This window comes from Cylas formicarius, unplaced genomic scaffold (assembly GCF_029955315.1).
Source record: "Cylas formicarius isolate icCylForm1 unplaced genomic scaffold, icCylForm1.1 PGA_scaffold_7__23_contigs__length_41026272, whole genome shotgun sequence".
Classification (NCBI taxonomy): Eukaryota; Metazoa; Arthropoda; class Insecta; order Coleoptera; family Brentidae; genus Cylas; species Cylas formicarius.
Window position 1 is genome coordinate 40,274,379 of NW_026844352.1, and position 23,425 is coordinate 40,297,803.

General features: G+C 36.2%; 1 long non-coding RNA gene across 1 annotated transcript; it reads right to left on the reverse strand.

The window, feature by feature from the left end:
* Window positions 1-307: 307 nt before the first annotated feature.
* LOC132704301 (uncharacterized) lies at window positions 308-945 on the reverse strand. Its single transcript, XR_009619268.1, has 3 exons — window positions 825-945; window positions 477-551; window positions 308-418 (listed from the first exon to the last, which is right to left on the reverse strand). It is a non-coding gene; the product is annotated as an uncharacterized LOC132704301 (long non-coding RNA).
* Between the last annotated feature and the right edge of the window lie 22,480 nt (window positions 946-23,425).

The following is a 23,425-nucleotide window of genomic DNA, read 5'->3' on the forward strand; positions in this document are numbered from 1 at the left end:
CTTAAATCCTTTTTTTTGTTCTCATCAATTGGGCGTTTTGAATTATACGCTTTTTTAAGTTTGAGTTCTGCTGGCAAAGAAGATGCCGCAGATCTAGATTTTCTCGTTATTTTTTTTTGTTTTGACATTGTCACACTTCCATTGGCTATCCGAATATGACTGTTTAAAAAAAAACATGAAAGGCTGTTGCTTTTCTACTTTTACAATTTTAATCTGGGATAAGTAGACCTGTTCATGTTCAACATTTTTATCGAAATTATTACCAATATCTGTTGTTAATTGTTTGACAGCTATAAAGTCTTTGTGTGCCAATTCTTCTCTTCCTTTAAGTTTCGAGAACAGTTTTCCGGCAATTTATGAGAAATGCTCTTTTATCTTGAGCACTTGTACAGCATACATTAAGAGAGCAATCATGTATCTGAAACAAAATAAACACCGTTTAATGTTTATTTGTTCACAAAATTAAAAGTATTTACTTGTTTTTATTTTGAGCTCCGCGGTTATCACTTCAGGTCTTCGTTATTGACGGTATTTGCCTTCTGTTCTAAGTACTTAAAAATGCAAGACGTTACTTCAGTAGCACCAGGAGCAAAGGAGGAACCTTTCTCTTTTAAGTTAAGAAAAATTTAACTATTTTACTGTAAAAATGTATTAAGAACTTATACCACCTTTTTCAAATTTAAAATTTCATATTATAAAAAAATTATTTGATAAAAAAGGCATCAATCTAGGATAATACTACCCACACGCGAACATAATTGAAGAATAACGCATTATCCTCATATAATACACCTATCCATAAAAGAAAAATAGAATTTTCTTACCTTGACAATTGAAGGAAAAGCGTATCAAAAACAAATAATACGCTTTTCTTCGAAAAATTATAACAAATTTTCTTTCACTTTTCTTCGGAAAATCAGAAAATCCGGCGTAGTACGCCGAAATAATACTGTTTTCAACGTGAGACCAACACAATGTTGACAATATGACGTTTTACCTAGCGCCATCTAGTGCATAAAACGTAAAATGATAGCTTTGTAGGCTTGTTAGGGTAAAGTAGAACCCTAAAAAGTGTTGTTTTTGACAAAACATGAAAAATTGTAATTTTAATACTTAATACGGATTTCTCGTGCGACATTACATGTGTCAAAAAAAAAATAACAACTCGAAACATACAAAAAAATACTGGTGCGTAAACGAACCACTGGAAAAAAACATTAAATAATGTTTTGGGGCACATAAGATGTAACATATAATTTATACAAAAATATAGAAAAGAAAGTTCAGATTCGACAGAAAACAACTAAAAGTAGATTGTTTTCCAAATAGAACCTGATTTGATACAAAAAAACCCATAATAATTTATGGTGGGTGAGCGCACCACTGGTAACACCAGGTTTCATTTTTGGTGATATTTTACAAAGCATGAAGTATGTAAATGCACATTACACTTATTACGAACGTAAATTGTGTGGCTGTGGCAGATTCTACATCTCCTTCGGGCTTTATTAGCATGAACAATCATGAGGTGACCTCGATTATCATAACGCACTTCATCTGCGGCAGGTGCAAGATTTCTTTGAGTAATTGTTTTATCAGTTCGTAGTCAAAAAACGTTATTTTTGTAAAATACGTGGTGTTGATTACATTTCAAAAATTAATACGGAAAGGTCTCAAAAAATATTTTAAAATGGTCGCCGATGAACTGTCCGAAGTATTCGACGAAGATGTTTAAGAAAAAAAAAAGATTAAGACGTTAACAACGTTGACGTGAGAAATGACGCCTCTAATCCTTCTACTTTCAACGACTGCGAAATTGCTAATTTAAGCACGACCCGAAGTTCGTAATTAAAATTAATGAGTTCTGTCCCGGGTTATATATATTTTTTTCTCTCTCCTTAAAGTGAGTTAAAAAGTTAAATTCAAGTCCTAATCCATATCAATTAAGGCGCTCTCCAAAAAATCCCCAAATATCTTTTTCCGTTTCATTTGACGCCTTCGTAATTCGACGGTGATCGTTGAAAAATTATTTGGCAGTGAGACTTTTCGATATACAACGTGAAGCATATTGTTGGCGACATCTGAACTTGTTCGATGTTATCATGAATATTAAAAAGAGTAAAATCAAAAAGCTATTTTGAAAATTACGTTATACGTATCTTGAAACTACTTAAATATTTTTAAATTTTAAATTGTTGTGAAGGAAAGTCCTTACCATTCAACTCTTAAGTTTACATAGGGACGTTATGTTAAAGTATAGATACAAGCAGAACCTCTGGTGATTCCGCGATATTTTTTTTATTTATTTACACGGATTAGGTATTGTTTGTACGAATTTTGATTTCTAAAAAAACAATTTTCGGGGTCTTTTAGATTTTCGTTCACAACTAAAATACCTTGTATATAATCGAAAAAATGCGTGAAACAAAAGTTATAACACGTAATTGGATGAATGGCTTTGGAGGAAAAGATGTTTTTCTGGATACCAAAATAACCACAAAAAAAATCAAAAATTAAAAAAAAATACTTCGTGTTATTTAATTGCTCCTAATTTAAAGAGTCTAAATGCGGGTCCAGACTTCTACTTCTCTCCCAAGTCTGATGTCGGTAGCTGCAAATTTGGAGTAGTTATTATGTTTTTTAATATTGAACGGAATATCGCGAACACCCTGTACAATACTTAAAAACCGTAATCACAAAAGTTTAAGCTGTCCAAAAGAGACGCTGTAATCCAACCAAATAACACCAACTTTGTTTCTAATACTCTAAACCATATAGAGGTTGTTTATACAAAGCGCATTATATAAAAATGGTGGACATGTTGAAAACCCACTCTAGATTGTATATTTTGTTTTACCTTAGTTTTTATTTTAATTGTTACAGTTGCTGTTGTTTGTTGCTTTTACTTGTTACTGCTATTTGTTTTGAATTTTTAAACTTCTATCATAATACAAACAAAATTATACAGTACTATACAGTTTTATAGCGCATTGATACTAGTGACAGTGTCAATGTATGCTCGCAGTTGGATAGGCATGGCAATCGGAATGAGCGCTAAAGTTTCCTTTCGTTCTTTGTATCTCTAATAACTGGTAGTAGATATAGATGCAAGGAAGGGGCATCACTTTAAATTTTTTAAAAGAAGGTTGAAAATGGTCCCTATATCCTATATTGGCAACGACTCGAATGGCCCTTTTCTGCATTCTAAAAATCTCCACAGCAGCTGAGGAATCAACCCACAGCACCGTGCCATAGCATAAGTGCGAATGCAACAAAGAAAAATAGACCATAAGCAGAGTCCTCGAAGAACTAATATGCTGGTGGACAATCTATTTTTCAGGTCTGAGATATGTTATTCCCAATTTAGACTATCATCGAACCTAATGCCAAGCAACTTGACGGACTGTCCACTATTTACCAAGCAATTGGAGGAAAACACAATACTCTGGGTCTTGTCTAAATTTAATTTAACATAGTTATTCTCGAACCAAACATTACCCCTGTCCTCCAACATGAGAACCCTAACGGACAACTCCTCGACACTCTTAGCAGATGTAGTGAAGGATGTATCGTCGGCAAACATCACGCAGTGATTGGGGGCCAAGAAATGATAAAGGTCATTTATGTAGATTGTAAATAGTAGCGGGCCCACGACGGAACCCTGGGGCTCCCCGCTTACTACTGATTCAAGTGATGAACGGTCATTCTGGTATTCTACAATCAAATTACAAAAATATTCTACAAATTCTACAAAAAAGAAAGGTGAGTATGATACTCCAGTTTTTGATTGTGTGGCGGAAAAATTTTGTCATTTTAGGGTCGATATGGTATATCTTCAGGACTTCCAACAATCAACAGTGTGGAATGGAGTCAAAAGCCTTCTGCTAGTCCACATACGCCATGCAGAGAGAAAAATATGAAAAATACAAAATCACAAAATCTTTGTTCGCCGATGTATTAACATTTGCAACAATAATCCGTAGGAAAGAACTTGCAAGAAAGCACTACCAACTACGCAAAGAGTAAAGGGTTTCTATGTACTGCGGGGGTTATTTAGAAACCCGCCAAGTTTCGCGGGAAACAAGAAACGTCTTAATAGAAAAAGAGACGGCCCGGGGGCCGATCCCGCCGAACTTATTAAAAGTTTAGTTAAAACAGTTTGCGGGGCCCGGAGGCAAACCGCGGACGCGAGTCCGGCCCGGATCCCGGAGCAGGAAATTTTCTGGAAATTAACCGTTACTTGTCGCATTCTTTTTCGGTCCGATGCCCCCGCGGTGCGGGGATTAACAAATCATGCAAATTTTTATTAAAATTCCGGCGAAACTTTTCACTGTTGCCGACTTAATTGTGTTATCTTTGAAGGTTTCGACACGCGTCTCGACGGAAGCTCGACGTCGGGCGCTAATGAAATTTTTCGAAATAAATTAAGAAATCTTATTATTTGAGACCTCGCTAACGGTTTCTTTTTTTTTAACGATGGTGTGCAAATTATATTTTTATCAGAAAAAAACCATAACAATATCAACGTCGCCGAAAGTCTACACACAAGGGCTCAATAAGTACTTTGGCATGATGGTTTTTATTCTACAGACAATGCCTCATTTTTCAATACGAATGGAAGCATTTCTCATTATTTTCAGTATTTTTCCACCCAAAGCAATCCGCTTGTAGTTGTGAAAGCAGTCTTGCAAACGTATTAAATGATTTTTTCAAAGGTCTCTGATGATAACACGATTGCTGCCTTGGGTTTGCTTGATTTTAGCACAGCAAAGCATCAATCACAATACTTAACGAATCAACTTCCAGGTCTTCAGCTATTAACTGCTTCTTCTTCTTCTCATTATTTCTACGTTAAGTCCAATCACTTGTGTTTACTGGGTAATATTTAATCCTATTTGTGATTTTGATGACCAGCTATATTGCCATCTTTTTTGTGGTTTTCCATCTCTTGTGGTCGTTGCTAATCTGTGCTCTTCCATTCTCGTTACGTGTTGATTCCAATTTCTTCTTCTCTCTCGTCCCGTCCCCGTATATCTTGAATATTACATTGTTGCCAGATATCTTCGTTTCTTACATGGGTTCGTCTAGTCTTTGATATTATGCATCTTAATGTTTTCATTTCAGTTATTCTTAGAGCTTGTTTTGTTTTCTTCATATCGGCTCTGGTTTCTATGGCATACGTAAGTATTGGTCTTATACATGTTTTACAGATTCTTGTTTTCGTTTCTATTCATAGATGTTTATTTCTCCACATAAATCCCTTAATGTACCTGATATGGCTGCTGCTTTCGAATCGAATTTTCGAAGTATCTGCGCTCGTACAAAAATTTTATATCTCGGTAACGGGATCGCCGTTGGAACAGAAATGATCACCGTCGAAAAAAAAAAAATTTGTATGTTCTTCTTGAACCAGAAGAAGCAGAAGGTACGGCTCTATAAACTTTTATTCGTGATAATTTTTCAAGAATATACAGGGCGCGCCGCAAATTCAAAAAAACTGAAAAACGGGTACTCCTATTATTGAAAATTGGCAATAGTTTCAAATCTGTGTTTTAGGTGTCAGTTTCTTATACGTGACGATATAGCCCACAGGGTGCTCGCGATATTCCGTGCAATATTAAAAAACATAATAAGTACTCCAAATTTACATTACATACATAGGAGAACCCAGTGAAAAAGTTTCAAAACATTTGTCCAAATGTGGTTTAAAAGTCGCTTTCAGAACTAACAACACAATAGGAAAATTTTTCAAAAACAATAAAACGAAATGTCTAAAATCTCAAAAATCAGGTGTCTACAGGTTGAATTGCGGATCTTGTCCTAAAATTTATATTGGACAAACAGGTAGATCCTTCAAGAAACACATTAACGAACATAAAAGAACGTTAAAAACAACAGTCTATTATGCTACACACTTAAACACAGAAAAACACATTTTTGACTACAATTTTGATATTTTACCTACAGCCACAAAAAGTAGAAAATTAAATTTATTGGAAGCCATTGAGATTAACATAATGAGACATTCAAACTCTCTAATTGGTAATTATTTCTGGGTCCTCCTTTTTATAGAGTAATTTGATTGAAGCTATTTTAAGTTGGTCTGGGAAAACGCCATTTTCAAAGAAGTCATTAATCAATAGATACAACACTTTACCAACACATGGAACAGGAACTGCTACGTTTAGTTGTATGAACTGGGAATTTAGAGGTATTTTATTGAATTGGATTTTTTTTCTAGGCTTTCTGATAATTCGGACACAATGTTCAACAGATATTCATCAAAATGATTTTAAATTTCGTTTGGATCCCCACTTAAATAAATTTTGGGCGTGAAACGTGTAGCAGCAAAATTTGTTCCGAAACTGCCTAATTTTGAACAAAAGGACCGTCGAATGAGCATCGCTCAAGAGCCGTTAAACGGCATCAATGATGATCTTGATATGCTCAGAACCCAGAATCGCCAAGACCGAAAAAAGCACGTCAGGTTCTATCAAATGTCAAGCTGTTGCTTATTGTTTCCTTGGTTTGTCATGGCGTAATACATCAAGAGTACATACGTACGACCACAAGGTCGTACCGTCAATAAAGAGTATTATCTTGCATCACGATAACGCACATGCTCACTCATCGTTGCTTGGGTCTAACTTTTTGACCAAAAACAAAGCCACAATTACGCCTCAGCCACCGTATTCACCGGATATGGCCCCCCGCTACTTTTTCTTGTTCTCAAAACGCAAGAAAAAAGCTGGATGAACTCAAGGCTATACCAGAAGTGCGTGGAGGTTTAGAAAAAGCGTTGACACCAGTGTATTAAATCTGGGGCATTACTTTGAAGGGGACAACATTCACTTTGATGAATAAATAAGTACTTTTTCATAAAACTTGAAAGTCAAGTCACGTAAGACACGGTGTTGTCGAAACAATTGGCATGTGAAAATATATAATTTAGTTCTTATTTATTTTGTTAAAGGGATTTTCATTAAGTAAAAGTCATCTCAGTTTAATTGTTTTTATTCGCCAGAGTGCGGGACTAAAAGAAAGCCCCGAATGAAGAGACAACCGGGAGGGATATAGTGCCGCTCGTAATGAATTTAGTTAATTTCTAAGTACCTCGCGTTCACGATCATGTCGTAATTTATCGCGACAACAATAACACCTGCTGCTCACAGTAATCGACAGGGAGCTCAGTTCCTACGCGTTCCGCTCGCCCCACTTTTCCGTTGATTTAATGCCTATTGGAAAAGTCTTCCTCGTTGGGTCTGTTATATTGGCACGTACAGGCTTCCGAATAAATGACGCCCCATCTGCCGAAATACCATTAATGTTCTTCGCGAAATACTCCGCGTAAACGGTTTAAAATTTACTGGTGGTTTTCTTTAACACCCTAATATATTTATTACTTACTTGTCTTGGGTCTATTGTAGAAAGAAAGCTTCATATGAACGTATTTTTCAATGAAATTTGGCAACATCGCACTATATATCACAATACGGAATTTAATGAGCAGCTGTCAATGTTTTTCGCTGAAAGTGGCACCAGATACATTTTTTGACGGTCATTTGTGACCACTCTGTATAAAATATTAATAATAATAGATAGTTCAAAGCATTCGATTTTAACCATTTCCGTGGATGATCCATAATAAAAGTTCCCAATTTTAGCGTTGAAGTGGAACATTTTTTCAAAGACCTGTTTTTGAGATAGGTGCATCTTAAACGTGCGTTCAATTTATCTTGATAACATTTTAATCGGATGTGACTTTTTGGTTTTCAATTTGTTAAAAACGAGTGCACTAAAATAAAAAGTGTGTTACATCATTGTAATCGGGATAAGATTCTATTAAACACGTATATAATATACAGGGTGTTAAGTTTAAAAAAATATGATGTAGGCTTATACGTCAGAAAATTTATAGTGTTTTGTTTTATACCTCACTTGGAAGAAAACATGGCCACTAAGCCTTGTCCACCTCCATATCTCTAAAATCAAAAAAGTTATTCCCAATTAAGCTGTATAGTCTGTTTATAGATATCAGAAAGTGACTAACTGATACGAATTAAGGAAAGACCTGGGCAAGCTGTAAGAATGAAATATGGCCGAACAGGTCCGTACTTTGCTTAGAATTTAATTATTTGGGGTTTTGTTAGGAAAGATACTAAACAACATTTATTTATTCATGTATGTATTTATGTTTAAATCTAAAATAAAATTGCAAATTATTTTTATTACCTACTTAAATTACTTAAAATTATTCACATAATATATCAGTATCACAATCGCTATCATCGCCTGTTCTAATTATTACTATATTATTTCCAATATGGATATACGATTGTTCTGCTTTTTCTATAGGTTTAACAGAATTTGCACATCTTTGTGGAGGGATGTTAAAAACTTCGGTTTCTATAAGTTTGAGAACATTGGAGTTAACACGGGGAAAAACATTGTTATGACGAATGGCAGATTTCAGTTGATGCCAAACATGTTCAATGGGATAAAATATACGGTGGTAAGCTGGAAGCCTTAAAACTGTATGCCCTAGAGTTTTTGCATAATTATCACAGACGTACTCCTTTTGTAGGTTCCAGCTTTGTAGAACCCCAATTCATTGCTTTTTGGTATAATCTTCGTGAAAATAATTGTCGTTATTATACATGTAGTTTTCGTTAGTTTTGGTTACTGCCTACCGTGATAATTTGCATTGTGCGTTACAATGACGCTATTAGGAGGAATGTTTGAAACTAGTTTGTTTTTAACCCAACTTTCAAATAAATCAGCGGTGGTGCCTTCATGGTAATCCAAAGAAGACTCTTTAATATTTTTCGCAGACAGAGAAAGTCCATTTGAAATACAACCATCTTTAGAGCCATCTTTTTGATGGCGCGTTTGATTTACACTTATCAGTTGAGTCAACCCAACCCTTTTACGGCGTATCATAAGTGTCGTTTCGTCGTCGTGTCGTTTCATCCAAGTAAATAATTGGCCTTTGTTGTTCTCTGTAAATGCTAATTTCTCCTAGATATTCCAGTCTCCATATCCGAATTCTAAAATATTCCATTAAAACTTGCCTTTTGTCAATTTTTTTTTTAAATCTAAAACCCATATGTTTAATACATTTCCATAAGGTAGTTCTGCCACATTTAACACCGGTTTCATCTTCTTCAAGCCTCCTAATTAAGATATCTAATGTAGGCAAGCTTTGTTCCTCTTATAACTGGTAAATTTTACGCCGCATTATATCTTGATCGCTTTCATCTACACTCGAGAAAATGTCAGCATCGCTTCTTTTTTTCCTCGCTGAAATGGGATTGTTCACAATTTTTCATACAGTTGATGTTGAAATTTTCGTCAATGTGACCGTTTCTTCTAAAGACGCTTGCTTGCTGGCACCACGTTCAATGAGAGTCAAATAAACATTGTTGATAACTTCCTTAGTCTCAATAGAATAGTGTTTTCTACGTTTGGACGGGAGCATCTCCTGAGATACACTAGACTCGCACATGTTTTGCACAATTCGCACACAATTCAACACACGCTGTATTACACACGAAATAAGAATGATTACTAACAAGCTTAAACTAAGTAGTATACCAAACCAAACAATATTAAACACAGGTAGGTATAAGCTATTATCTTGGTTCGGGTTTAAAGGCCGTCGTCGATTGGAATTACTTCCTAACGTTTCGCTAGCACGAGTGGCGAGCTTCTTCAGAGGTCCTTCCATCTCCGATGTTGGACGTAGACTGACGATTTCTCCTGCGCAGGTTGTATTTATGCCGATTGGTGGTGGGCGGGACTTGTTCCGCTTCGGTTGGTCTCGGGATATCGATCGGTACTGCTCGGGCGTTCCTAAGGATCGGGTTCCAGATTTGGTTAGTTTAAGGGTCTCCTCCTTTCGGTTGAAATTGTGTGGGTGTTTTTGTATCTCAATGGCTTCCCTGACTAGTCTGTTGTGATAGCCGTTGACCGATGCTAGTAACTTACAGCTCTCAAAGTGTATCCTGTGTTCCCCGCTGCCCAGTGCGTGTTCAGCTACTGCAGACTTCTCTGTATGTCCTAGCCTGCAGCTTGCTTTATGCTCCTTAAGTCTCGTTCCCATTGATCTCTTGGTCGTCCCGATGTAGACCTTTCCGCATGAACACGGAATGCGGTAGACTCCTGCAGCTGAAAGTAAGCCCCTCTTGTCCTTCGCTGACCTGATGGTCTGCGAAGGCTTTGTAGGCTTAAAGATTGTTTTGATGTCGTGTCTTTTCAATACTCTGCCAATCCTGTCGGTGACACTCGGAATATACGGCAGATATACGTGGGAGGTGGAGGGTCGTTGTTCGGTATCCCGTGATCTTGATGATCTTGAGTTCACTGATCTCTCGATCTCCCTCTTGCTGTAGCCATTTGCCTCGAACGCAGTTTTTAGGTGTTCAAGTTCCATCTGGAGGCTCTCCGGTTCGCAAATCCTTCGGGCTCGTTCTGTCAGGGTTCTGATAACCCCATATTTTTGACTTGGGTGATGGTTGGATAGAGCATGCAGGTATCTGTCCGTATGGGTTGGTTTTCTGTAAACTGTGTGGCCCAGCTTCTTACCTCGCTTCCTCACTAGTACGTCCAGGAATGCAAGTTGTTGGTCATTTTCAGTCTCCATAGTAAACTGGATACTGGGATGCTGACTGTTGAGATGCTGCAGAAAGTTGTTGAGCTTACTGTAAGTAAGCTGTAAGTTACTAGCATCGGTCAACGGCTATCACAACAGACTAGTCAGGGAAGCCATTGAGATACAAAAACACCCACACAATTTCAACCGAAAGGAGGAGACCCTTAGACTCAACCAAATCTGGAACCCGATCCTTAGGAACGCCCGAGCAGTACCGATCGATATCCCGAGACCAACCGAAGCGGAACAAGTCCCGCCCACCACCAATCGGCATAAATACAACCTGCGCAGGAGAAATCGTCAGTCTACGTCCAACATCGGAGATGGAAGGACCTCTGAAGAAGCTCGCCACTCGTGCTAGCGAAACGTTAGGAAGTAATTCCAATCGACGACGGCCTTTAAACCCGAACCAAGATAATAGCTTATCAACGGGCCGCAAAAGCCTTAACCAATTTATCACAGGTAGGTATAAAATTATTGTCTATTACGGACCACAATTTTACCTGAATTTAAATTCCGAAACTTTAGGTCGTAATCTTGTTGCATTGTATGTTAATGACCACCATTGGATAATCCCATTCAAAAGCAATTGGTCACTTTCTTATATCTATGAACAGACCATACCTCCAGTCTACGGCAAATGGCTTTCATACTCTCCGGCGTTTTTAGAGCGGACGTCAAGAATCCAGTTACAAAATTAAATCAGAAAATCGAACAACACCGACTTACCGGTACCAAAATACTGGACTAGCACCAAAACAACCAGCAGTCTACAGTTGGGAAGTATCTTCCAACAAATCATCTTGCGTAGGCGTTTGACCATTTCTGAAAAAAATTACCGAATCAGAGGCATTAAATAAAAAGGAACTAGAACCGTAAAAGTACAGCGGTAGAAGAAAATTACTATTTAGTTAGTTATAGTTAGATGAAAATGTGTCGAAATATATACAGGGTACGGCAAAAAAATTAAAATGCGGACTTTAAAGTTAGTCTACTGAAACAAGATTTACAATGAGACATTACTTATTTTACTTTTGCGCAACTTGTTTTCGATGTCCGATAACTTTGTTTTACAGATCACCAGATTCAATCAAATAACGTCTCCCAACTACCAAATCAAAAGGATGTACAATCTAAGAAAGAAGTCTGACACCTTAGATGAAGAACGGTATTATATTGACCATTAGAAGATGGGCACTTTGTTCGAGTCCATCCAAACGGAGTTGAGAGCTTACACAGCAATCCAAAAATAAATGGTTTTCTGTCGTCTTAATAAATATAACCATAATATTCACAAATCTTCTGTTGTCATCATCATCATCATCATCATCATCATCATCTTCAGAGCTTAACTGAACTACTAGCATTCTACTCTGCATCTGCTTATGTGTTGTTTGAGGGGAGCGGAGCTAAAGGAAGGGCAGTAACGTTATCTCTAATGACTGATTCTCATATGGTGGAATTTTAGTTTTATAGATTAAAATTTTGTCTTTGACGGATCGAAGAAGTCGAGCGATTTTTGTTTAAGAACTTTTGATATGTGGTCAGTGATATTTTGAATAGAAGGAATGACAAGTGTGGGGTTCCTATCGGACTCATTGTCTTTGAAAGGTTCGGATGAAGTGTATTTTGTGGTGGAAGGCTGTTTAGATCATTAAAGAGAAGATACTTTTCGCTGTAAAGGCCTTATAATTCTGTACGAAAATATTGCAATAAGGGGATTACAGGATGAGGATTTTAGTTGTTCTACAGGTTCGTGCGAGGGTAATTGGCCCAGTATTGCCAGTATTGCACAGCTCTGAGGATATTTTCCGTGGTGACGAGACTGGGCTTTCTTAGAAGATGACTCCAGATCGTACCCTTAAATTTGGAGGAGAAAAGTGTTTGGGTGGGAGGCAGTCGAAGTTGAGGTACACAAATATGACAGGTAGCGAAAAACGCAAACTTCTAAGTACACTGAAAACACCCTATGACGTATGACGTAAAACTCATTACGAACAAAATTTGTTGTACTATTAGGTCTCCATACAAAGTTATGTATTAATCCACTCTCACTCTCTATACCGTAAGAAAAAAGGGCAAATCAGGTAACAAAGTAAGGAATGTAGGCCTACTTGTAATTAATAGAGTCTCTTACGTTGTCGTCTAAATGTTTGTCTCGTATTATCGGTATGTATAAAGGCACACCAATGCTTCTCTTAGATAACTACTCTGCACATCGCCATATTCCAAATCTACGGAATATTGAATTGAACTAACCAAAACAACAAGTGTATTACAGCTGATGGACCAGAGCGTAATAAAAAGTCTTAAGAGTCGGAAAACATTTTAATGGAAATGATCGAGTCCGAAGACAAATTTTCCATTAATATGCTAGATGCAGTCAATAATTCTACACTCCTATCGTCATGCAGGACTTATTACCGAGACCTATTCTATTCTATTCTATTCTATACTGATGGAACTAGTTCACTAGAGTTAACCGATATTCACACTGGCCTACCGAACTAAAAAACTCATCCGCTTTCGTATTAAGACCATCCGTATTTTGATAATAAGGGGTGTTTTTTTTTCGATGTATAGAACTTTAAGTTGCAATAAAACAACGATGGATTATTCGATTGACATGAATTTTATTTATCCGAAAGATAATCTTGGGGCATCACATTTTAAATATGATTTCTGGCATATGACGGCCACGGCTGGCGCGGATGTAGTCCAATCTGGACGTCCAATTTTCGATGACTTTTTTCAACATTTGTGGCCGTATATCGGCAATAACACGACGAATGTTGTCCTCCAAATGGTCAAGCGTTTGTGGCTTATCCGCAAAGACCAATGACTTTACATAGCCCCATAGAAAGTAGTCTAGCGGTGTTAAATCACAAGATCTTGGAGGCCAATTCACAGGTCCAAAACGTGAAATTAGGCGGTCACCAAACGTGTCTTTCAATAAATCGATTGTGGCACGAGCTGTGTGACATGTTGCGCCGTCTTGTTGAACCACATCACGGTTATTCAATTCAGGAATGAAAGAGTTAGTAATCATAGCTCTCTACCGATCATCATTGACTGTAACGTTCTGGCCATCATCGTTTTTGAAGGTGTTTTCTGGATGTAACGGTGTTTCCACATACACTTGAGGATTAGCTTCAACAAGAAGCTTCATCGCTAAACAAAATTTGCTCATGAAAATCGGGAACAACGGCAACCTCGTTTTGGGCCCATTCGACGAATCTACGCCTTACTTGATGAATTTATGATGAATTGCCAAAGCAAACTGAGAATAAATCACTTGACAGCGGTTAAATCGGTCGCCATCTTGAACAGTAATGCCAACTTAAAGTTCTATACATCGAAAAAAAACACCCATTATATAGATAGTCCAGATTTCCTGTTGAGCAGATTGCGTTCAGATCACTACATACAGGAACACAAAGAACGAGAGTATTCGGCACGTTTATCGTTTTGGTTTTGCAAATAACAGCCATCCGTTTTGATATCTTCGAAAAACTTACGCCGGACCTTGACACGCTAGTAAAACCCGGCGGAGCCCTTATCGTCACCCGCTCATGTCCAGGGTCCCTTGGCGCGGATTAAACCGCCACGGGCATCGAAATTTGGCAAATTTGTTTTGCAAATTAGTTTCGTTTTTCACCCGTATACCGTGCCGCAGGAATTTCCGATATATTTTTTTTTTGTATCATAAAGTCCGCCGAAAATAACAGCGGCGACGTTCGGTTTGTTAATTAATTTACGCGTAAATAAACATTTCGGTCATACGTGGCGCGGTAATTTCCGATACGCCCGAATGTTTGTTTGGGGAATTAAAATTTTAATCTCGCAACAATTTCCGTTCCAAAAATAAATAGTTGCACTAGCGCGTGTTTTCTTTAATCAACGCGGCGGATTGGTTACCGCAACGAAAATAAGAGAGGTTATCGATAGTAAACACCTGTCACGTGACCATGAAGTTGATTTCGCGAAATCGTTGTCTTATTTTCCTGCCAAGCTCCAGACAATTATGGTCAATACTCTTGAGTAAACTACATTTTTAGGTCATTTTCCCGATACACCGTATTCGAGGAACTCTTTTATTTACGGTAACGTTACGGAGAACAGATGTCCGAGAACAGAGAACAGACGCGAAAGCAACAGATCTTGCGCATCGTTTGGTTAAGGAATTTTTTCGATGGTATATACCTTCTTGGAGAAATAAGAGAAGCTAAGGATAGGGGAGAAAGATTTTCAGGCAAGTTACGGAGAACAGATAACAACGAAATAAGGAAAATTATGTAGGAGTAGGAAAGTCCAAAATTGATAAATATAGAAGAAGAAAAACTCTTAACCCAATCGAAATAAGAGAAGTTAAGGATAAAAAAGAAAGATTTTCATTCTCGTAACGGAGAACAGAGAACTGGCAAAAATCAACAAGAGAAAATCACGAACAACGAACGATATAACGGAAATAGTGGACGAAAACAAGCGACGTATTAAATAGTGGAAATGGTAGAGGAGGAAAGAAATTCCAAAAATGATCCGCAAAAATATAGACCAGGTGCATTATTTGGAAATGGTAAAGCATCGGGTCCAGTCCATTAGTAAAGGAAACAAAATCAAAGGGGAACCAATTTGGCAAGCACGGAGAGCAAGGTTTATTTCAGACCGATGATACCACCGACTTTGCTGACAATCTTAAAGACTTACAAAATGGACAAAATTACCCCTCACATGTGAGACAGAACATGTGAATTGGACCAAACGTATGATAATCAGCAAACATTACATTTGTTCCAAAGAAATATAACGCCAAATCATTTGTTTAAAGATCTTTCGATCCGTCAAAGACAAAATTCCGTTTGAAATAGAAGATATTTAAGCCATAAGAGAAGCTTAAGACCGCGACTGCGACTACCTAACTAAAATTCTTAGTCACGACTCAGGTCTTTTACCTTTTTCCAATTTTTGGTCTCGAAAGCAACGGTTCGTTCACCGCGTTTGTTTTCCTTGAATCATGACACTTCTTGAAGGCTTTGGCCTCATATTTGACCAATTAGAATCAAGTTTTAAATAGAAAATGTCTTTTTTGAACATAAACTACATATATAATTCTTAATTGTTTATTATTTTTTCATCAATTTATCAGTTTTTTTATCAATCAATATAATCGCTCAAAAGAAGAATAACTCCAAAGTTCTATGGTAAAACTGAAAAGTTCTTCTCCCTGAAAAGAATACAACGGTCCCTGCTGAAATGTTGTTTGGAGTGGACACAGTTTCAGACGAATTGGAACTCGCCAATAAATTTAATGAATACTTTGTCAATTGTATTGCAGAGATTGTATCCAGTATCCCACAATTCGATGACTCGGAAAATATTGTAGCGGCCATTCCTCCCTATACAGACTCTTCTAAATTTGGAACTGTGAAAAATGTGGGTGGTGGGACGGGTGGAATCTCGACTGGGGTAATAGTGTCTTTTAGACATTATAAATACTTCACTTTCTACCGGAGTATTTCCGCACGAGTGGAAGACGTCAACTGTGATTCCAGTTCCGGTTTATGAAAAAAATATTGGAAATGGTCGTCAAAGAGAAACTGCTTGCATTCTGCGATAACAATGTCATTTTAGTATCCAATCAGTCTGGTTTTCGTCATCGACATTCGTGTGATTCTGTGATAGTTAATGTATGTGACAATTTCCTCAAAGCTGTTGATAGTAATAATCATATTTTGGCTGTGTTCTTGGATTTTAGGAGAGCTTTAGGCATACGAGGTTCAGTTTTAAATTGGTTCAAATCTTATTTGTATAACAGAATCCAAAAAGTTAGATTTAAAAATAGTGTGTCTCATACTGTCGATACAATGTATGGAGTGCCGCAAGGAACTGTACTGGGGTCTCTATTATTCCCATTGTATATTAATGACATAGTTAAGCAATTAACGATAGCAAAATCGAATTATTCGAAGATGATACAATATTATATATAGTTGGTAATGAAAAGTATTATTAACAGTGATTTGAACCGAAAATGTGAATGGTTATGTAAACACAAATGTAATATTAACACGTCAAAGTCAATTTTTTTATTTTCGGGGAAAAAACAAAAATTGAGTACTGTTCATATAGAAAACATAAAAATTGAAATAAATAATGACATGCTAGTACAGAAAAATAAAATTAAGTACCTTGGAGTCATGTTAGACTCAGAACTAACGCTACGACCGCATGCCGATTATGTGATGAGAAAATACCTTTTATATAACAGCATTGCGGCACCTCATCTCAAATTTTACTCTACACTCCAGTATAACTTACCGAACTATAAGATAAATGAATTACAAGTAATTCAAAATAGAGCATTAAGATCGATCTTAAAGTGTAACAGATACGCTCTTGTAACCCTAATGTCATGACAGTTAAACAAGGAATCATTTATAATGCAAATATTTTTATGTGTAAGTTAAGAAATAGACTATTACCTGATTACATCTGTGATAAAGTAAAATATTTTAACAGCGTGCATAGTTACGATACGATACGCAATGATTTTATTTTAGTAGATAGATGTTGCTCTAACCAAAGGACAAATTCCATTCTGTATAAGGGTCTCTCCGAAAATAAAAAACTGCCAAATACCTTGAAAAATTGTGATAATTTCAATAACTTTAAAACTATGTTGAGGGAATATGTGATGTCTAAATTTTAAGTACAAATCACTGTTTCATCTTAATTTTGCCTATATGTTGATTTCTGGTTATAGTTATGTTGGTTTTGTTTGTTCAGGCATTTTGTAAAACTTTGTAAACAATTGTTTTTGTATGTAGCATCCTAAGCTAAAAAAATATTATTATTATTATTAATTAGATTGGGATCAGTACTCTAAAAACGTCCATTTCCTGGGCCATTATGTTTTTCATTTCATTACGCCGCGTTGTTCATCGAATATGATTTTTCGATTATAATATCCAAAGCTCGTCCACATTTAATTTTCATTTCCAAATCTGTTTGAACGTAATGCTGCCGACGGGAACGGCCCCGCATTTAATTTCACTAACGGTACAATCAACCCGCAGCAACGTAAACAATCGCTCTTTTTACACCGTCGATTTAAAAAAAGGACCATTTTCGACGCATTAAATTTATTTTTTATTTGCCGCCCACACGTGTCTACACGCTTATCTCTGGACGATTTCAACGTTTTCGTATTCGATTCGCGGTTTATATTTGAGAATCACTATTTCGAATTAGTCTATGCATTAGAACTTACGGTTATCGAGACTTTTGTATTCCAGCAAGATCGCATCCAGTGTTTTTCGTTATTTTTTTTAATAAACAAAGATTACCCAAAACAAATCACCCACAACGGTTTTTCAACAAAAATTTCTGATAGTTTTAATAACAAAATTAAATTCAAAAAATCAGGGTTTATTGATGCATGACAATGTTTTCATTGATTTGTCTCATGATTTATTAATTTTCGAAATAAAAAAAAGCTACCCCAAAAACAACTAATTTTTAGAAAATTTTATAAGCTTTAATCAAAAAAAGACAAAAAAATCGAAATTGATTGTTGAATGTCAATGTTTTCTATGCAAAATTAATGACCAAGAACGGCTTTTGGAAATTTTAATTTCATTTTAACAAGTATTTCTTAATGACGAAAATTTCAAATTGTTTTAAATCCAAAATTAAATGAAAAAAAAATAATTTCAGGATTTATTTAGGATTGTCGATGATTTTGTTGGTTTGCCTTCTTGTTTATTAATTATTAAATAAACAAACATTAACTAAAATTAATCACCTGAAACGGTTTTTTGAAATTTTCATTTTAACAAATTTTTTAACAAAAATTCCGAATAGTTTTAAATGCAAAACTAAATAAAAAAAATCAGGATTTAATGATAAACTTCTATCCAAAACCTTTTCGTTTGTTTGTTTTATTGTTTATTAATTTCTAAATAAATCACCTAAAAAGGTTTTTCGAAATTTTTGATTTTAACAATTTTTCTAACGAAAATTTCGAATAGATTTAACTAAACAATTAAATGAAAAATAAATAAGCTTCATTATTTATTGATGTTTTGGTTGGTCTGTCTTACTGTTTATTAGTTTTTAAATAAACAGAGACCACGCAAATTTAATATCCTAAAACAGATTTTTGGAAATTTGCATTTAAGCGATGATTTTTTAAACAACAAAAATTTCGAATAGTTTTAATTAAAAAATGAAATAAAAAAAAATAAATTTCAAGATTTCTTTCTGTATTGGTTGGTTCGTCTTATTAATAAATCACCTACAAAGGTTTTCCGAAATTTTCCTTTTAAAAATTTTAAAAATTAAATGAAAAATAGATAAACTTCATTATTTATTGATGTTTTGGTTGGTCTGTCACACTGTTTATTAGTTTTTAAATAAATAGCAACGATTTTTTAAACAACAAAAATTTTGAATATTAATTAAAAATGAAAAAAAAATTTTTAAATATTTCTTGATAAATGTCTATGTTTTGGTTGATTTGTCTTATTGTTTATTAATTTTTTAAATAAAAAAAACACTACCCAAAATTAATCAGCTATAACGAGTTTCCGAAATTTGCATTTTAACAACGAAAATTTCGAGTAGTCTTAATTGAAAAATGTCATATGTTGTTTTTATCATTTACGACAGATTTATTCATAACCTTTCAGTTATGGACCAAATTCTATTCAAAGAACGAATTGTTTAGATCGTCAGCTCGCAGGAAACGAAGTCTACCGAAAAATAGACAAAAAAAATTACCCTCACGCGAGAGCGAACTTATCGCGTCTTATGCGCGATCCTCAGAAATAACAAAAAACCGGTCTATATAGAAAAGCAAAAGCGAATGAATACGCAGGCTTAATATTTTCACTAAGGACTCCTAAACGCTCCGGCCATTTCCGCTACCAGGGCTTTGGATTTATCTTGTTGTCTTTATATTTTCCGGCGGCTCGTAAAAAGAATTCTAGACGCGGCGGACGCATATCTTTAGGTTCGTTTTATCTACCCCCCGGATATCCTTCCGCCAAGTCTGAAGTGTCGAACGCTATTTCGATGGCGTGTCCAAGAATTGCATTAGAAGGAATAAGACTGTTGATAGATTTGGTTGCGGTTTATAAGATTGCGTTTGGTTAGTTTTGGTCGACAAAAAAATATTAACATATTTTTTTGTCGACAGATTGGAGATAAATCACTTATTGGAACTGCAGACAATCCCACCTCGTCTTACACTTTTAATATACAAATCATCTGGATCCTTCTGTGTGGATTATTTATAAATAAAAACTACAGACGTTTCGCCAATCATCATGTTGGCTTCTTCGGAACTTAACTGAAACTGCCTCGCATTTCACTCTGTACCTGTTTGTTGTTGTTTGAGAGCTAGCGGGTTCGTTGGTAATAGAATTGATTACATGCCAGAATTTTAGTTTTATCAAATAAATTCATTCGTTCTGCCGAATAAATTTATTCATTTTACCGATAAAGTTATGGTTTTTATTTTTTATGTTTTTATGAATTAGTTCTTCTACCAACGAAAAATCCGAGAACCTATAAAAATCTAGAAGAATTGTAAATATTATTACAGTAGTCTGCGGAAATTTTTTTGAAAAATTTTTTCCGTAATGAAAAATATACATGTAAACTCTTACACTTATATATTGGAGAAACAAAAAAATTTTTTTTTTTACCTTGAACGAATTAGCCTCGTGAAAACAAAAACTGTTCTCAATTGAACACAATTTTTTTATTTTTTGAAGAGCAAGGTTAAACTTTTACCCTGAAACGGTGGCGATGTTTAGGATCATTTTTGACAACATTTGTAAATTTTTTTGTTACTATTAATGACCGCAGCTAACACAGTGAAGCAAAAGTGACAAAGAAATGCTCCAAAAGCGTAAAAATTAGTAAATTAGTTAAACTATGCCGAAAAAATATAGATAAAACATTGAAACGTCTTAAAAGTGTGCCCGACGCGTATTAAATAACGCCCTGTATGGGGATGGTTTCTCCTTTCCTTTTGCTTTCGCCATGAAAAATGGGAACTATTTCAAACATCCTCGAAATCGGACTAATAAAACTTTACCGACCTCGCTCGGTCATAATTCGTTTTATTTTAAGGCTAATTTTATGCTCGGCTTGATATTTCTGAAGTATGGTTATTAAAAGCGCTCCTATTTATTAGCTAATCGAAGTTTTCCGTATAAAATATCCGACTATCGAACCGAACCGATTTATCGCGAGGCAGTTAATGGCGTTTCACATTTTGCTTATTTCGGTTCCCAAATTAGCAGAAACAATTATTCTGATACGGAAATATCAAAATTTTGCCCGTACTGAACCTTGTTTCCCTACGGGCGAGTTTTAAAAAACGATATCGGTTTACCCGGCTTTCAGGGGCCGGGGGGCGTCTAAAAGTGGAAACGAATTGTCATCCATTTAAGTGTCAAAAGTATTTGTTTGCGTTTCGCGGAATGTCGCGTTTTTTGCGCAAGCATACGGAAGTTGAAAACGAGAATATTTCCGAAAGGAACGATCAAACTTAAATTGGAACTTTTAAAATATTTTTTTTCTTAAGAACAGATATTTTAGACAAATAGATTTATTTCCTTAATGAGAGCGAGACGTGTTATATTCATTATAAATTACGACGGAAGTCAACAGCTAGTTTACGTAAATACTAATGTTGTAGTTAGCTCATATCGACGAGCTTTAAAAAAAACACAATGGAATCTTCTAGAAAAGGAACAAAAATATGTAGGCCGGATTTGGTGTGGTTCGGAGTCAATCAATAATTTTTAACCCACAAGGATCATTGCATCGTTAACTCTAGATGGTTTACGTCAAAGCTGAATAAAATTGGAACGTTCTATCGCCATCTGGCGTCGAAAAATAACCAACCAAAATCAGAAGCTTTAAAAGTAGTAGTTTCAAAGACACAAGGAGATTCGGTTGATTGATTCCCATAAGGTAAAGCCCTAAATCGAGGTTAAGGTGTTTGGTTTTCTATGGATTCTTGGATTTTTCTTTGGTAAAAAAATTGAGTACGCCAAGAATTTCGGTTTTATAGAATTCCATTTGATGTTAGGTTTTGTAACTGTGTTGGTCAATGATGTTTGGAATGTAAGGAAGGACAACAGTAGCAAGTGTGGGGTTGTTTTCACACTTAATATGTTTAGGAGTAGGAATCTATCATTTTTCCTATAAATTTCTTGCTTTTTGGATAAAAAATATACTGTAATGACGACACTTTTTACAAAACTTCTGGATTCCTCCTGCGTCGGTTTGTGCTGCTTCGAACTCGCTAACGTTTCGCCAATCAATCGTGTTGGCTTCTTCATCGGTTATCAACTCTCTTGTTCACAGAGCCGTAAAACTACCTCAGGCCGAATCACTGAACGCAGAATTAAAACACCTTACCTCTGCTCTTCTCTCTTATGATTTCCACATTAAAGATATTAAGCGTTCCACCACAAAATACACTTCACCATAACGTAGGAGGAATCCAGAAGTTTTGTAAAAAGTGTACAGTGTATAATAACGACCTTGCCTACAACTGCAGCAGGAAAACATTATCCGAAAGTTAAATCCAATTTTCGACGAAGGGAGCGCGCGATAGCGCGTCACACGCCTCCCCGACCCTCCGCCGCCCATCCGAAAACTTATAAATTATTCCCCACATCTCGACTAATAGCAAGAGGGGTGAGTAGCATCCGCGGCGTCCGTCGTTAGATTCCATCCGCGCCACTCTTGGTCCTAACGAGATCGGATTTTGTCCATGCCTCGAAATTACCCCCCCGAAACGTCGAAAAATACGACCCCCCCACCCCCTGCAGCAGCCGTAACGACCGCGGCGAATTAAGAAAAGACAGACCGCGCCTAATGGGTTAAACCGCCGGTTTTTAATAATTCATCGTCGGATTTTTCTTCGGCCTTTTGTGGCGGCTGAGAATTCCTTTTTCTTTGTCGATGTTACGTACCTCCGTTTAGTCTGTCGGATACTTCTAAGTCCCTTCACGAATTTTAATAAAACTAAAATTTATAAAAAATTGTTATTACTGAATTACCCAAACCCAACAAAAATACTTGAAATATACGTAGCCGTAGCCGTTGGTAATTTTTGGTTAGTTTTAATGCTGGGAACAACGTAGAAGTTTCTGGATTTAACATTATTAAAACTTTCCGTTCATTTAAAAACATTTCAATACTCCGGTAATACCGAAAGTCACCGTTATTGATTTTTGATGTTTTCAACGAGCCAAAACCATTTATCGCGTAGGCACTATACCGTTCCGTTATTCAAATTGCCAATTGTTAATGGACGCTTCGAAAATAGAGTGTATTCTTAATGCGATAAATGGCACTCGAGTTTGACCCGAATCCTACCGACTGCGCCGTATAGTGCGGGCGTGTCAAAATGCCGAAATTCCATTAAAACCGCGCGGAAATCTGATTGATGGCGCCCAAATTAATTACTTTATGAGTTGCCTTGGCGATTGATATAGATTTCGCCCGTAATGCACCTACACCTATTTAACAACGTCTAGTGGAGAGGACTTAAGGCAAGACCCGAGGAGGGGATTAATGTCATCGTCCGAAATCTTAAGCGGTAATTTAGTTTGATTCGATGCGAGCGAAATCCTTTTAGATACTGATGAGATTGTAGTGATCTGTTACGTAAACCATAGGCGTAGTGACGAAGGTCTATGGTCTCGGGAGTGGTAGGTAGTTAACCTACTTGTGACTATCCACTAA